The sequence below is a fragment of the Protopterus annectens genome, chromosome 3.part0, assembly GCF_019279795.1.
Source record: "Protopterus annectens isolate FY-2018-M chromosome 3.part0, PAN1.0, whole genome shotgun sequence".
Taxonomy (NCBI): domain Eukaryota; kingdom Metazoa; phylum Chordata; order Ceratodontiformes; family Protopteridae; genus Protopterus; species Protopterus annectens.
In genome coordinates this window covers 29,780,263-29,796,791 of record NC_056731.1, presented here as the reverse complement: position 1 = coordinate 29,796,791, position 16,529 = coordinate 29,780,263, and the positions used below count along the sequence as shown (strand labels likewise).

General features: G+C 39.9%; 1 protein-coding gene across 1 annotated transcript in view; it reads left to right on the top strand.

Annotated features, from left to right (window-relative positions):
- The window catches only part of ARMC3 (armadillo repeat containing 3), a 926,167-nt gene that overhangs the window by 145,130 nt on the left and 764,508 nt on the right, over nucleotides 1–16,529 (top strand). The gene's annotated exons all lie outside the window — the stretch shown is intronic.

Genomic DNA, 16,529 nt, shown 5'->3' with positions numbered 1-16,529 from the left:
GGCTGTCATTACTAAATGCAATCCTGGGTATTGACTAGCATATCTGTGGTATTACATTGGGATGAAATGGAAAGGGTTGAAATGACCTTCGGGTTGATAGCCTAGTAAACTCCTGTGATCCTATGATTAAGTTGTTTACCTTGCAGACTAAGTTATTGTTACAGCTTGACTTCCGGAAATCAGCCTTGCCCTATGGCATCTCATCTGCTTGTTATGGATAATGTAAAACTATATAGTTCATCAGACAAACACTGAAAATGTTTTCAAATGATGTAAGAATGACATTTGGTGTTGATTAATGTTCAAAAGAAACATTTATAGCAGGAATACAAAAACATCAAGAAAATATCAACTTGGAACAGAAATATGATATAAAAGACCTTGAACAAGAGAGAAGTATGTAAATACCTGGGAACAGATGAAGGGTTAGAAATACAATATGAACAAATAAAACAAAGCTTAATAAGGAAGGATATGATGTTGTCTTTTCTGTCCAGTTCAACCTGTGGGTTATCAGACCTGACTAGTGTTTGAAGCTGGCCTTTTTCAGAGACTTCAGCCTAAGAGCTCTGCCTCCTGTACCCATAATATACTGCACACCCCTATTCTCCACAGATCATTTATCACCTTTGGAGAGTGCATTGTGATCTGTGAGATCAACTCTTTGTATAATTTGTGTTATTAGATTTATCAATCTGTTTTCTCTACTGTGATAGTAGGTTTAGTTAGGATTGTTGTAGTGATAGTTCTGGTATTATTTTTGTCTTTTGTATGGTTTGTGAGTTAGACAGTGGGCTAGTTGATTAGGTCTGTCACTCCGTCTAGGTTTCCCCAGCCTTTTTCTTGTTACTCCTGTTGTTTAAAAAAAGAAGTAGTAGTTTTAGAAGTGTGTTGTGTTTTTGGTAGTTTTAGGTGTATGGGTAGTTAGGTAATTAGGGGGTACTTGGTGTTAAGGGTTTAGTGTTTTGCTGTGTTGTCTTCCTCCTAGGATGGAAAAAAAAAAAGTTTTAAGAAATTTATAGTTTGTGGGCACAAGCTATCACCTGAAGATGCCCATGACCACTGTATCTACTGCCTTGGTGCTGCTCACTTGCACTCGGAGTGTTTGGCCTCTGTGGCCTTTGGGACCCGAGTGCTTAATGTGTAAAGTTTATCCTTAAGGGCTTGCTACTGCCAGCAACAGCTTCTTCTTCTCCTTCCCCTTCTCCCTGCAAGAAACTTGAGAAGATGGATAGGAAAAGGCTTAGGACAAGGACCTGAAGTTCCATGCTAAGGACAGAGAGGACTGCAAGAGGTTTGCATCTTCAGCATCTGATCAGCCGGAGGTGAAGGTTCACCAACCTTCAGCACCTTTGGTGTTTACTGTACTGGAGGCGAACCCTGCCATTCATTATTGGTGTCAGAGAGACCCAAGTCTACTGCTTCCAGTCTCCCCGATTTGTTTTTAGCCAAGGAAGTTGCTAGTGTGGGTAGATTACATTCCCCTTTCCTCTAGTGACATCAGTTGAGTTTTCTCCTAAGGCTTCTGCCTTACTGCTTCAGATCTGAACTTCTACTATCCAGATCCAGTTCTTCAGATTCCACCCCCAGGAGGAGGATTTCCAAATCTCCTTTGGGAAACTCATCTGTTTGTTTCATCAGATCAGTTGGGAGCATGAAGCCAGTGGACTTGGAGCAGTTAATGTGCTCATACTTGCAAGCTCAGATCTAGTTAGGTTATCCTCTTAGCCATCTTGGCAATGTTGTCATAAGGTTTGGCTCCTACCTTTATTTTTTCTCCCCTGGGGCCTTCTGCTCTGGGGTTATGGATCCAGCCTCACTACCATCATTAATAATGGCTCCAACAGCTTGGCTTCTTCAGGCACTGACCCCTTCTTTGACATTCTTGACTCCAGCTGTGTCAGAGTCGAGCATGCCTTGGGTCCAAGGGTTCTGATCTGGGGGTCTGGGGTCAGCGTCTATGCTTGGGTTCCTGAGTTGTCCATCCCTTTCAGGACTTTGGTACTCAACAGTCCAGTCACAATCTTGTCATTGGAGCAGGCCAGGATGGTGATGTATACTGGCATCTCACTCGGATCCATGGAGTTAAGGATCTGGTCGACCAGCTTTGGCTTCAGGTTTTGATGCTGTGGAGACTATTTTCTCCCAGTTGGAGATAAGATTGTTGGCAGTGACTGTGAATCCTCACCATTCCCCTACATCTCCTACTTCATTCTGATCACCAGCTATAAGGTCTTTGTATCTGAGATTTCCTGGGCTGTCTACGTTGAATCCAAAGTTATGGTCTTTGTAGACGCTGGCATCTTTTCTGCTCCAACCAGCCTCTGTTTCATTGGAGCCAGATGGATCTCAGAGCCATAGCTTTGGCACCCATTTTAGGTGCAAGTGCTCTACTCCAAAGTTGTGTGAGCCATCCCTTCCTCTCAGAGCTTTGGCATTAGATAGATTGACTACATCTTTGGATTTGGACCAGAATTGAGTTGGTCTCATCAGTAATTCTGGTGTGGTAGCTTCATCTTCTGCTGTGGTCTGCCTGGGTTCAGCATTGGCTTCTGCTTTTGAGGTAGCTGAGAGAGCTCTCTCCAAGGCTGGTGATCAGACATCTCTTTCCCTCTAAGCTCCACTCACTCCTCGACTGGTTGGACTGGGTCCTGATCCTACTTATTCTATCTCATCAGGACAGCCGGTTTATACAAGCCTCAAGACAATCCTCATTCAGGACACCCCACGGCCAACTGGATCTTCCACAGAGCATCCCTCTACAGCAGCTCCTTAGAAGCATAAGTGCAAGAGGAGGCATGTTGACTTTCCCCTAGCATTCATTAACAGAATTTTGATGAAGAGGAGGGGACCTCCAGATCACCACTTGAGAACATCTCATTCGGGAAAATCCCTGAACTTCTGAGACAAAAAGAAGATTGGTCTTCTGAGGCCCCTTCTCAGGAGGAATACATTTTTCTTGAAGCTTTTGAAACTGGCTTGGCTGCTTCCTGGGTGGTTCCCCCAGCAGAAGAAATGGTGGATTTGATCTCTTGCCAGACATGGAAGGACCAGATGTTGCAGAACCAAGTCCTATAAAACCTGACAAATATCTTGTTGACGTTAAAGACTGTGCTCACTGGATCAAGGGTCTGGGAGTGGATGCCATGGTAGTAGTGGTAGCCACCAAGAAAGAGCTCGCTGAGGAGACCTCATCTGTCCACCCCCTAACAGAGAGTCTAGGACCTTGGACAGATTTAGGAAGTGAGTATATGTAACCTTTGCACTAAGCTTTCTGAACTATTTGGCACATATGACTAGCTTTCAGAAGGATTTGATGAAGAAGTTCTCCAAATCCCTCTCTGGGTGCATAACTGCAGAAGAGAAAAAGACTTTGGATTCACAGCTGGCTACCTTCCAATCCCTGTAGAATGTCTCCATGCAACTGATTTCATATGCAATGATGGGTATTTCGAGAGCTGCAGGTACAGGCATTACTTTAAGGAGGCATGCCTGGATACATTTGTGTGATTTTGTGGACCTTTTTAAGACGTCCTTTATCAACACTCCATTTGATGGTTTGACTCTGGCCATAGGGTAAAGGACACACTCTTCAGTAGTGAGCAAATGAGAACTCTTTTTGCCGGGAGCATATAGTTTTCAGCCTCCCAGAAGACCTTCTCTAGAAACCAGAAAGGGGGTAAAAAGTCGTGGTTCCAAAAATTCTAGGGGTTTTCACAGGATTCTTCTGAGAAAGATCTTTCCAAGGTGGAGTGGGGGGACTCTAATGGCAGACATCACCTTTGAAGCAGAGGAGGCCTGCAGAATCAATCAGTGGTTGCCCAACTGCTGCACTCCAGAGACAGTCAAGAGTCACTTCTCTCTGCACCCAGAAGTCCGGAGGCTTATCACCAAAGATGTCTGGGTGTGGACATTTGTACCAGAAGTTATTACATCCCATTTATTTGCCTCCCTCCCTCCACCAGTAAGGAAAGTTCCCAACATGCCACCCTCCCAAAGAAAAGCAGCACCTTTAGAAATAGAAAAGCTTCTGAGAAAGTTTGACATTCAAGGGGTCTCACCAAACCAGCAAGGATTCAGAGCTTACTTGTGGTACTTTTTGGTGCCAAAATGGAAGAACAAACTCAGGCCAATTTTAGACCTCAGCTGGCTTAACCAGTATATCAAACATTCAGAGGTCTGGATGGCCCAGTGCAGTCTATCCTCCCCTTTCTGAGCAGTAATGATTGGATGTGCTCAGTAGATCTTAAAGATGCATACTACCACATCAAAATGGACAGGTGATCCAGGAGATTCCTTCACTTCTGGATGGCAGCCAATCACTTTTAGTTCAGAGCTCTGCCCTTTGATCTCACCACAGTCACCTGGGTGTTCACCAAATACATGACAGTGGTTGCAGCTCACCTCAGACTGCAGGGTTCCAAGTATTCCCTTATTTACATGATTAGCTCCTTACTGCTCCTACCAGGACTCTTCTAGTGTGGGCCAGAAGCTTTCTGCTTCAGCTTTGCTCCTCCCTAGGAATTACAATAAATCACAAAAAAGTCTAATTTCTTTCCAGTTCAAGCACTGGAGTTCATAGTGCCTCACCTGGGGACAACAGTACAGATAGTGACCCTGCCTCAGAGCAGACTATTCACCCTGAGAAATCAAGCCTTACAGCTTCTTTCACACCAGACACCACCAGCCAGATTAGTGTAACAACTTCTGTGATCAATGGCAGCCTCCCTTACCTTGGTTCTCTTGGCAAGACATTATATGAGAGTGTTGCAATGGACTGTAGCAGTTCATTGGTCTTTCAGATGTCAACCCATGTTCTTTCCAATTTGTATATCAAACATTTGCAGAGATCATATAACTTGGTGGTTTCAGTCACCAGCAGTAGCCCAGGGATGTCCCTTTGTCTCTCCCCTTCCCAAGGCCATGGTGACCATGGATGCTTCCCAACTAGGGTGGGAAGGTCGATGTATGGAGAAGATGGGCTAATGCACATGGTCCCCAACAGAGGCCAATATCCACATAAACATCTTAGAGGTGAGGGAAGTACTGCTAGAATTGCAAGACTTTCAGAATGGCCTCCCTCTAGGGATGATCTCTATCCAGGCAGACAGCATGTCGGTAGTCTGGTACATCAACAAACAAGGGGGAACATGTTCATATATGTTGTGTCATGAAGTGATGAGAGTTTGGCAATGGGTGATGTCTTTCAATCACTCTGTAATAGCAATGCACATACAGGGGAAATCCAATGTTATAATTAATAAATAGAGCAGATCTATCCTTCTGCCTCATGAGTGGTCTCTCAGTTCAGAAGTGGCACCATGCGTTTTTCACCAATGGGGTCAACCTTGCTGCAATCTTTTTATTTCTCCCACGAACTCAAAATGCAGCAGGTTCTTTGCTCTAATTCCTCCAAAGGGGGAGTCACCAAGAGACAATTTGTTCATAACTGGCCTCCAGTCTACTGTATGCTTATCCACTGACTTCTCTAATTCCCAAATTCCTACAAAAGCATCTTGAGAAAAGACCACTGCCGTCCTCATTTCCCCCTTCTGGCTTTGACAAATGTGGCTCCCCTTTATTTTGCCTCACCAGGCACACCCTCCTTGGATGCTGGACACTGGTCCAGGTCTTCTCTCTCACCCATCTAATATGCCTCATCCAGACATTCGTGCATAGAAACTAACTACATGGTTTCTTTACTTCCCATGATGGCTAGTCAGTCCACGTTTTCTTCCCAAGTGGTACATATCCTCACATCATCTCAAAAACCTTCCACTAGGAAGATGTACAAAAGTAAATGGAAAAGATTCTCTGTTTGGGCCTCCAACTGAAATTTTGATTCATTTTCAGAACCCATTCCTGTAGTACTAGAATTTCTCAATTTTATTTTCCATGCTGGAGCCAGTTATTCTACTATTAAGTTCAGCTAGCAGCCATTTTCACTTTTCAAGGTGGTGAACAACACACATCTTTAGTCTCCTTCAAATTGTGCAAATCCTACTGAACAGGACCTTCCTTCTTAGACCTCCTATTAAGGATTACATCCTTCCTTGGGACCTCAGTATTTTGTTACATGCCTTGACACAACCCCCATTTAAACCTGCTGCCAAAGTGGACCTAAAACTTTTGTCATGGAAAACTGCTCACCTGGTACCCATTACCTCAGCCAGAAGAGTGTCCTAAATTCAGGCTTTGTTTTGCTAGCCACCATATATCATCTTTCAAAAAGATAGGCTTTCTTTATGGACCACCCCCTCCATTTTGCCTAAAATAGCTACAGAGACTTCCCTCAAACAAAGCATACATCTACCGGTATTGTTCCAAAACTTTTGTAATAAAGGCGAGGACATATTACACTTGCTAGATGTGCATAGGCAATTATGTTTTTATCTTCACTGAACCAAATGCTTCAGAAAGTCTAACCAGTTGTTTGTACCTTTTTCATAAACTAAGATGGGGCAAGGAGTTTCTAACATCGCTTTAGTCAGATGGTTGGCAACCTGCATTGCTCAAGTTTACAAAGGCAAAGATTTAACCTTATCAAGACCACTCAATGAACATTCAAAGAGATATGTCTCTGCTTCTTTGGCCTTCTTTTCTAGGGCCTCAATTAATGACATTTATGTTCCTGCCACATGTGCCAAGGTTCAAACCTTTATTTTCCACTGCAAGTTGGATCTGATTTCCAGTAACAGAACTGCTTTTGTTCCTGTCGTCCTCCAGAGCATTCTTCCTTGATACCACCCGGGTAATATAAGTAGCTGTGGACTCTGCCTCATACATTGAGGAATAATAAAAAAGACAACATCAGATATGAAAGTAATGTACTCACCATAATGACAGATCTGTGTTGTCTGTTTCCATCTTTCCTCAACTCCCCTTCCTCCATCCTCCTTCCATTTCTTGGAAGATTTTCCATATTTGGATTTCAGGTATGAATGTATGACTTGCCATTTGTGCAGGTTTTCATGCTCCTACACCTCCAGATCAGATTTCAGTCTATGAATTATGCGATTTGTTTTTCCTTATCTCACCTGAAAGGTTATATATATCTGGATACAACTATTTTCGTAGTTTTCCAGGGAATTGCAGGCAAACTTTATCTGAGGTAATGTTGAGGAAAGGAGGAGATTATGGGTACAGGGGAGAGCCTGAGCTATGGAAGCTAAAGTCTGGAAAGGTGGCAGAAGTAAGATCCAAGGTCAGATTTGAGATCCATACTTTGAGGAAGGATGGTATGTAATGTAATGGATGTTAGCAGTTCAGTGGTCTTACCTGACTCATCCCATGGATTTTCCAGTCACTATGACGAACATTTGTTGATGTTACATTTGCTGGTGGTTGGAGATATCTCTCATCACAGCCAGGCAGCTGTTCATTCTTACTCAGTCCCAGGCCATGGTCACTATGGACACTTCCCTTCTGGGATAGGGCATTTTGAAGAGAAGACTGTCCAAAGGACATGGTTGTCTTGTAATTGCAAGGCCAGACTTCACATAAATGTCTTGGAGATGAGAGTTGTCCTCCTAGCTTTGCAAATGTTTCAGGACATTCCCCCAAGGGTATGATTTTTGTCTAGAAGGATAATATGTCCATGGTGTGGTACCTGAACAAACAAGGGGGAACACAGTCTTATCCAGTGTGGTGAGAGGCCATGAGGGTGTGGCAATAGGTGATGTCTTCTAAATGATTTCCGACTGTAATGTATATTCCGGGGAAATCCACCATTCTAGCAGACGGTTTGAGCAGGAACATTTTTTTCCTTATGAGTAGTGCCTAATGTCAGACATAGTGGCTCGGATCTTCCATCACTGGGACACTCCCTGCTGAGATCTGTTTGCCTCCCCATCCAACACTAAGTGCAATAATTCCTATGCCCTGGTTCCCCTCCAAGGGACAGTACTCCAGGACGCTCTTCTGTGTGCTTGACCACTGGGCCTTCTATACACGTGCCCTCCGATGCCCTTGATGGTCAGATTTCTTCAGAAAGCAGCCCTTTGCTTAGCAATGGTAATTCTCATTGCTCTGTTCTGGCCCCAGCAAGTTTGTGTCTCCCTCATCTGGCCTCTCCTTTGTCACCTGTATTGGGTGCTGGATCGTATTCCAGATCTGATATCCCACCCTGTGAAGATTCCACTCCCCAATCTCCACACCCTCAGGTTAGCTGCATGGATTCACTAATTTTAGTGATGATCAGGGATCCCAGGATCTCTGACAGAGTATATTCTTTCATCTTCCCAGAAGCCTTCTACATGGAAGATGTATGCCAGTAAGTGGAAATGTTTCCGTTCTGGGCTTCATCTAAGGGTTTGGATCCCTTTTCAACCCTGCTGGATGCTATTTTTGAATTTTCTGGCTGATCTAATTCAAGCTGGTTTGAGTTATTCTGCTATTAAGGTTCAATTGGCTGCCATTTCCAATGTTCATGTTTGCAGTAATAATACTCCTTTACTGACCATGTAGATTTCCAAAGCCTTCTTAAGGAGTACTTTCTTGTAGTGACCCCAAGTTTGGGATCTGATGTCTCCCTGGTGTCTTCATTTGTTGCTACAATTGCTTGCTAACTCTCTATTTGAACCATCAGCTTCAGGTTCCTTGAACCTTTTTCCTTGGAAGACCATTTTTCTGGTGGCAGCAACTTAATTTCTGAGCTGGATGTGTTGCCCTCCATTACTCCTTATTTGATTTTTTATAAGGATAGGGTTACTCTTAGGACAATCCATTCTTTTTTGCCAAAGGAGGCTTCAGAGTCTACCTTGAACCAGTATATTCACTTGCCAGTCTTTTTCTCAAATTTCAGTAACAAGGGAGAATATGTGCTTCATTGTCTGGCTGTACATGGTCAACAACGGTTTTATTTGGACAGAACAAAAAAGTTTAGTAAAACAGACCAGCTCTTTGTTTCCTTATCTAAGGCAAGGCTTGGCAAGTCTGTGTTCAAATGGCTTTCCAATTGTATTTCCTTTGTTTTTGCCTTGAAAGGAAGGCCTTCATCTTCTAAACTTAGAGGTCATTCTATTAAAGCAGTCACAGCTTTTACTGCATTTTTCTTAAAGGATTCTATTGATGATATTTATGGTTCTGCTCCTCTGTCAAGTACACATGCTTTTATTTTCCATTATTAGCTGGATGTTCATTTGAAGTCCAGGGCCTCTTCTGGTTCCACCATTTTGCAGAATTCTCTCCAAGGGCTTCCCTGTGGTTATAACTGGCTGTGGAGTATGGCCCGCAGGTTGAATTGAGATGGAAAAGACCATATCGGACATGAAAGTTATTTACTTACCATAACAATAGATCCATGTTGTCTATTTCCATCCAGTTCAACCATCTGTCCCTCCTGCCCTCCACCTAAATATAGCACAGTGCTCCTGACTAATTGGAAAGTTGGGCCTATGGGTTATTCCATTTGGATCCCCTCCTGTCATTTTCTTGTGTAGTGGATTTTATCTTTGATGCCAGAGGAGTATTCAGGGACAAACTCAATCTGAGGAGGAGGATAGGATAGAGCACTGTATCATGGGCAGATGATGTTGAGCTGTGAGGCTGAAGTCTTTGAAGAAGGCTGGCTTTGTATCTGAGTTGGATCTGATAACCCATAGGTTGAATCAGACAAAAATGGACAACATGGATTTATCTTTATGATAAGTACATAACTTTAATTTTTAGAAGACTAAAACTAATATTGAAAACTGCTTTGGCATCTAGGAATAATATTCAAGCAACAAATCAGCTTGATCTGCTTGTCTAACTTACTGATTTATCTTGATTGACTCACCCTAAAAAGTGTTGGATCATTTGGAAAAGAAAACATGAAAACTACTTTATGCTTATCAAAATATATATAAAAACAGTGTATTGTGTGATTATATAGCGCTTGTTCTGAAAGAGGTATATGCCACCTTGAAACTGACTATATCTATATATATATATATATATATATATATATATATATATATCTATCTGCAATTGTGGGAGTACATCCATATGCATTGACATCATCGGATACAAATATAGTGAAATTTTTAAACCATGAATAAAACAAGTCTAAGATGGCATAAATTCAGAAAGTAGTCGGAATGAGAATTTTATATGGTTACAGCTCAAAATATCTAACGTTCATTTGATTGAAAAGTATTTTAGGGGTGGAAAACATTAAAAGCACAAATATCTAAAGCACATTTGTCTGAATGTGCTTTTGAGTGAATGGTTATTTTTATATTGTTTGTAAGTAGGAAAGATTTGCAAGAAAATGAATGACTAAAAAGTTATAGTGGTTAGCGGGTATGTTCAAGTGTTCACACGTTTTAAGGTTAGGGTAAGATTTAAATTTACTGCTTTGGATGCTTGGTTTTGTGTGTGTTCTGTGTTCTTAAATTTTTATACAGTGTTTAGGTCAAAGACCATCGATGATCATTGATTCCATCAGTTCAGAGTCACAAGCTACATTTCTCACCTACTTGTCAAGATTGGATTTAAATATATTGTGTGACTGAAGCTCTAGTAAATACAGGAAGTCTGTTCCATAAAGTTGGAATTCTTGATTGTTTGGTTCTACAATGCTTTTGGATTAACTTTAAGTTACTGTTTCTTAATAACAGAGTTCCTTGATACATTTTAAAAGCAATTTTTAATACTGAACTATATCCTGAAATACTTTGTATGTCAGTATTAGTTTCCCCCTTATATGTCTATAGTATATTGAATATAGATAAAGAAGTTTGTATCTTTCTGATAGCACATCACAGATTGATGCATTTTTTTCAGTGAATCATCAATGAACTAATGTCCAGATGTCTTTTTGCAAGTCAACATATTAATCAGCATGATTACCAAAGGAAAGGTTGTTAAATATCCATTATACCCAGATCTTTGGATACCTTAACTTCGCCCAGTATTGTGGATGATTGATATATAGGTGTAATCACCAAAATACATCACACAGCAGTTTTCTGTGCTAAATTTAAGACCTATGGATTTTGTCCATTTGTGTACTTATTCATATAATCTTAATGGCATAGGCGTCTTTCTCACAAGTAATCAGAAATCCAGTCTTTAAGTCATCAGAGTACTTACTGGTGTGGCAGGGTTTGCATAACAGGAAAGCAGAAAAGACAATGTTAAATAATAATGGACCCAATACTGAGGCCTGAGGTACCCAGTTTTAACTGGTAAATAGTCTGATTTGGTGTCATGTAACACCACTAACTATATGTGCACTTTTAACTAGGACATAATCTACCTAATAATATATGGATTAATATTAGCTCTTATCATTGCATTATGAATTGCTGGATAAGGAAGCAAATCAAATGTTTTAGTCATATCTAATGTATTATTGTGTTGAGAGCCAAACCAATCAAAAAACTTGATTAGATTGGTTTGGGTTGCTCTTCCTTTCATAAATCCATGTTAACAAATGTCTATAAAATCCAATTCATTGCCACTGTTTATAATGTCAGTTAAGCAATGCTCAAAGTATTTGCCAAGAAGTGATGCTAAACTTATATGGATGATAGTTTTTAACTTTATCTTGGCTCCCTTTATTTTAATATGAGACATTCTCCAAAAATCTGGTAATTTACCTGAAAAGAGAAGCTTAGTGAAAATCACTTTTAACTGGAATTCTACATAATCCATCATATTATGTAGTGATATTGAAGGAATATTCTCAGGTCCCATTGAGGCTTGTGTTTTTTAGGTTCATAGACTCGTAGGATGATACTAGGCTATTGGCTTAGAGGCTCTTATAAGCCTAGTCAAGAATTTCAACCATGTTCCCTCAAAGTCACCACCTGTTTCCCCTGTCCAGCAGGGACACAGGTGGGATCCCAGGGGTATATTTTCTGTTTCCCATCCAATCGTCCAGGTTTCTCTTGAGTGCTAGAGAGGTACTCTGCTTGACATGGAGATGGAGTTTATTCCACAGATGGGGGAGTCTTTGGGACACAAATCTATCCTGCCAACAAGTTTTATTAATGTCACAGACCAGGTTAAGGCCTTGCGTGAGGGTTGCGCAAGTGGAGTTTGACTTACGGATATGCAGCAACTCCATCAAGGCTGGGTCTGAGGTGGCCTTGTATTCCAGACACAGGTCACCTCTGAGCAGTCTGTTGAGACTGAGCAAAGAGACAGGGATTTTAGCCTGTCTGTATAGGATAGGTGTTGGGGACCCTGGATTTTCCTGGTTAGGAACTTCTGTGGTCTCTCCAGCTGCTGCATGTGCTTGACAAGGTACATGCCTGTACTCACACAGGGATGTCATGACCTCCTTGTTCTTGGATGAAATACCCTTATTTATGAGGTGGGCCATGTAAAAAGCCTGCCGTACAACGGAGGCAATGTGGTGGTCAGAAGTCAGGTTGCTATCAACTTGGGTACTGCGTCTAGATTACATCAAAGCTTTAGTTAATCGAATAACTAAAGCTCGATCTTGTAATATCGAAACCAGAAAATGTCGAACGGCTGTTTCAACCCAGGGAAATGCTTCCCTTGGCCGCTTAAAAAAAAAAAAAACGTTAGACCTGAAATCAAGTCCCCCACAACTAAATATGCCAACTCTGAGATCGCTCCAAATTGAAGAAAAGGGCATAATCCACAAAACGGCCAAGGGAAGCACTTCCCTGGGTTGACTCGGCCATTCGACATTTTATGGTGTTGATATTACAAGATCGAGCTTTAGTTATTCGATTAACTAAAGCTTTGATCTTGTAATATACGTTGTTATTAATGTGATAATTAGTGCGGATGTCATTTTCCCCAAAGGGGATAATGATGCATTTCTTGGCATTCAGTTCAAGGCCATGCTTCTGGCACCCATCATTAGTTTGGGTAAGGCCCTCTTGGAGGATGTTTACATCACTTGGGAATTTAAGACCTGCTCCCTAGTTATGAAGGGAGGGGGAAGGTGCTGGGGATGTCCTGATTTACTGATGGGGGAGCAGAGGGGTGAAGTTCTGCCAACAGGTTGGCTATATCTATGGTGTTTGTGTATGTGGTGTTATTGACCACCAGTTCAGAGCAGATTTGGCTATTACCTTTCAGATTGTGGACATAAGTGAAGAAGGCCTTCTAATAGCCCTTAGTGGATGTGGTCAATTTGGACTCATAGTTAGCATTAGAGGATTTCACCAGTGACCTTATTTGCTTATTCAGACAAAGGAGAGATTGCTTCCAACTTGGCACCTGCTCCTTCTTGGTCCTGGACAGCAATTTTTCCATTTTATTATAGAGTTTGTTTATTGCTGCTGTCCACCAAACAGGTTTACTCTTCCTAGAGGAAGATGATTTGATCCTGTCAAGTATTGCTGAATCCATACTGCTGTGTAGGTGCTCATATAGTTTTTTCATGTAGGCGTGGACATTAGTGCTAGTTCCAGCTAAAGGGATGGTGGCTGTTAAGCTACTTATACCTAGTCTGATGAGATTGTAGTCAGCTTTGGAAAAGCTTTTTTGTTTGACCCTGGCGGGGGGAGGGGGTCAGGGGAGATGGTGACTTCAAAAGTGATTACTTTATGGTCAGATCTTACCAAGGAGGATGACATTGTAGGGGTGCTACAGTGGCTACTCATGTTGGTTAGGACCACGTCCAGAATAATTTCACCTCTCATAAGGGTGTCAACCAGCTGATCCAATGCATTGTCATTGATGAAGTCGAGGAATCTCTGGGCATTCATGTTTTAATACACTATCTGTATGGAAATAGTATTAATACATGGAAAATACATGTTGAAGTGTATGGTAAGCCCTGTCTCTATATTGTTTGACATGAGATGGTTTTTACATTTATTAATGAAATAATACTTTAATTCATTTACAGTTACCTGTAAGCTATAAGTCAAGGAACTGTTCACCTTCAGTATACCAACTGATTAGACTGATTATTAATATATTTGTTGATTTTTTTTTCAAATTGGATTTATTATACTCTATCTTTTCCTCTTAAGCTTATCTATTCTGAATGATTTTTAATTTAAGTTGCTTAGTGATGTTTTTTGTTTTTGCTCTTATGACTGGCAAAGATTTTATGAGTATTAAAATAATTTTCTGTTTTTTTAAAAGGATTTTCTCATGGTCCACCAAAAAGGAAATTTACTGTTAGATCTTTTGTGTATGTAAGATGTATTCATTTCCTCATAGTGTTTCAAAATTCTCATAAGAGTTCTATAACCATAATTTTGATCTTCTCAGTTGATTCCCAAGTTCCAATCAATAGTGTCCAGGATTTGATTTAACTACTGATAGTCTATATTTTCCATAGTGATATTTTTCAGTCATGGGTTTATAAGTAGTTTTTTTTTTTTCAAAATTGATAGAATTATTATCAAAGGTCCTTAGTGGAGTAGACATATTGTTAATAAAATTTGAAATATTTGTATCAATGATGTCAAGTATATAATTTACTCATATTTTGTGTAAAACTAGCTGCTACAGTCCATGACAACATGCAGTACTAATAAAATGCTTTGAGTAAATGGTATTGACAGTCAGCCTGTCCCATTTTATATCCAAGCTATTAAAATCATCCTGTAATAAAGCACTTGCATTCACCAGTGTATTATTCTGTTTTGTTAAGCAATCCCATTGTTTTGCTGGATCTAAGGATAGATTATGATAACAAAGAATAAGTCTAAGCGAATTAGGTGGAATGAGGCCCCTGAAGTTCAACTGCATCACACTCTAAAAAGTCAGTTAAAGCTAGACAGGATTTAATACTCTCATTAATTAAAATAAGGACTCCTCCTCTGCATGTTTCTTGATGTAAACACTCATATTTAATGAAACTAGGGAAATGGATATCTGTGGTATTACATATTTCTGTAATTGCAACAACTTTATAATCATTTGCTATAATAATGTTCTTATTTTCAGAATGTTGGTTTGTTTGCCAGACTTGGGGCATTACGATAAAAATACTTAATAACTTTATCAGATCCTCTTGGGTTCTTTGTGGAGCCTTTAGAATGACTTCCATCCCTCAAAGATGCTTTAGTTTTTCAGTTATTTTGCTGGAGACAAACCTCAACCCATATTGACTCAAGTGAAGCTTACCTTTTGCAAACATTATCATGTTGTGCATACAATCTTCTCAGTAAATAACCAGTTTGAGGTTGTAGACCAGGCATATTTGTCTTAAACAAATCTCAAATTTAAGAGCCTTAGTAAAATTATAATCATTCTCAATTTGGAGAAGGAATCATTTTGCTAGATATAAGCTCAATTAAGGATCACTCAGTTAGCTTAATCACATTAATTAATGCATTTCTCATGTGGTTTAAAAGAGTGATATATAGATCATTTGTCCCTACATAAACAAGTATTTTATTATATTTTGACTTGACCTTAAGTAATCTAAGAAACAGACTTTCCATATCTGTTAACCAGGAAGCACACTATCTGTTTATTATTATTACATTCACTCAAGATTCTAGCAGTAGGATGTAACATTGACTCTCCTAAGACAGATATTTCACAGTCAGTGGATTTGTTTTAAGTTATCAGTCCAACTGTATCAACACTAGAATCATTCCTAACTATGAGATTTACATCTGTAGTAGTGTTGACAAGAACAGGTTCTGTACGCTTTTCCTTAGATATATTGAGTCTTTTTCTAGTGGTTAATAACCGACAACTCTATATTATCACCTTTGCTAAAAATATTGTTCCTTTCCTTGATGTGTGTTGAAGGTTGATCAGTAATGTCACATATGTCACTGTTAATTTGTAGTTGCAGGCTTGTGCTCTCTTAATCTGATACACATTTTCAGTTGAACATTTAGCCTTTTTACTCGAGGTCTGTATGATTATTTTTCTCACTATTATTACTTTTCATTTTTTTTGTGCGCTTGGACATTTTATAATGACCTCAGGATATAGGACTTGTGGAGTGATAGGGATGCTGTTGTTACCATGTTGAGAATCAGTGTTATTTTGTTCTTGTAGACTGTCATTACTAATGCATAACGCATTATTCTCCATAAATTTGGTTTTCTAAACAATTTCAAGAAATATATTGTAAGAGTCTTGGTTAGGAAAAATGAGTTTGTAGATGCCAATACTTTATTCAGCTGTAGTTATAGGCCATCAGGTCTATTCTTTATTTCATTATTATCACTCAAGTTAGTGCTGTATGCCTTGGATTAAATAAGTCTCAGCTGTTGTAATCGTGTCACATTAATATTTCTTATTTTTTTAAGTATTGTCCTGTTTACCTTCCCCTTTTTACATAGAGCAAGAATGACTCGTTTTTGTGCTTAATTTTCTTTCTGCTCATTTTCCTAGTGCGGCTGAATGTGCAGTGCTGCTTGTAAAAGTAGTATTAGGTTCAAGTTTTACGTCAGCTTGATCTGAGTTGTTAGCCACTACCTTTTTTCTCCTAATGTGATACATGAAGTGTCAACTTGTATCTCAGTAAAGTCAAATTGTTTAATTTCTTCTTGTCAGTTTGATAGAAATTCCAAAACTGTCTTTTTTTTTGGCTATACCAAGATTATGTTTTATTTTATCTTGTCAGTTTGATAGCAATTCTG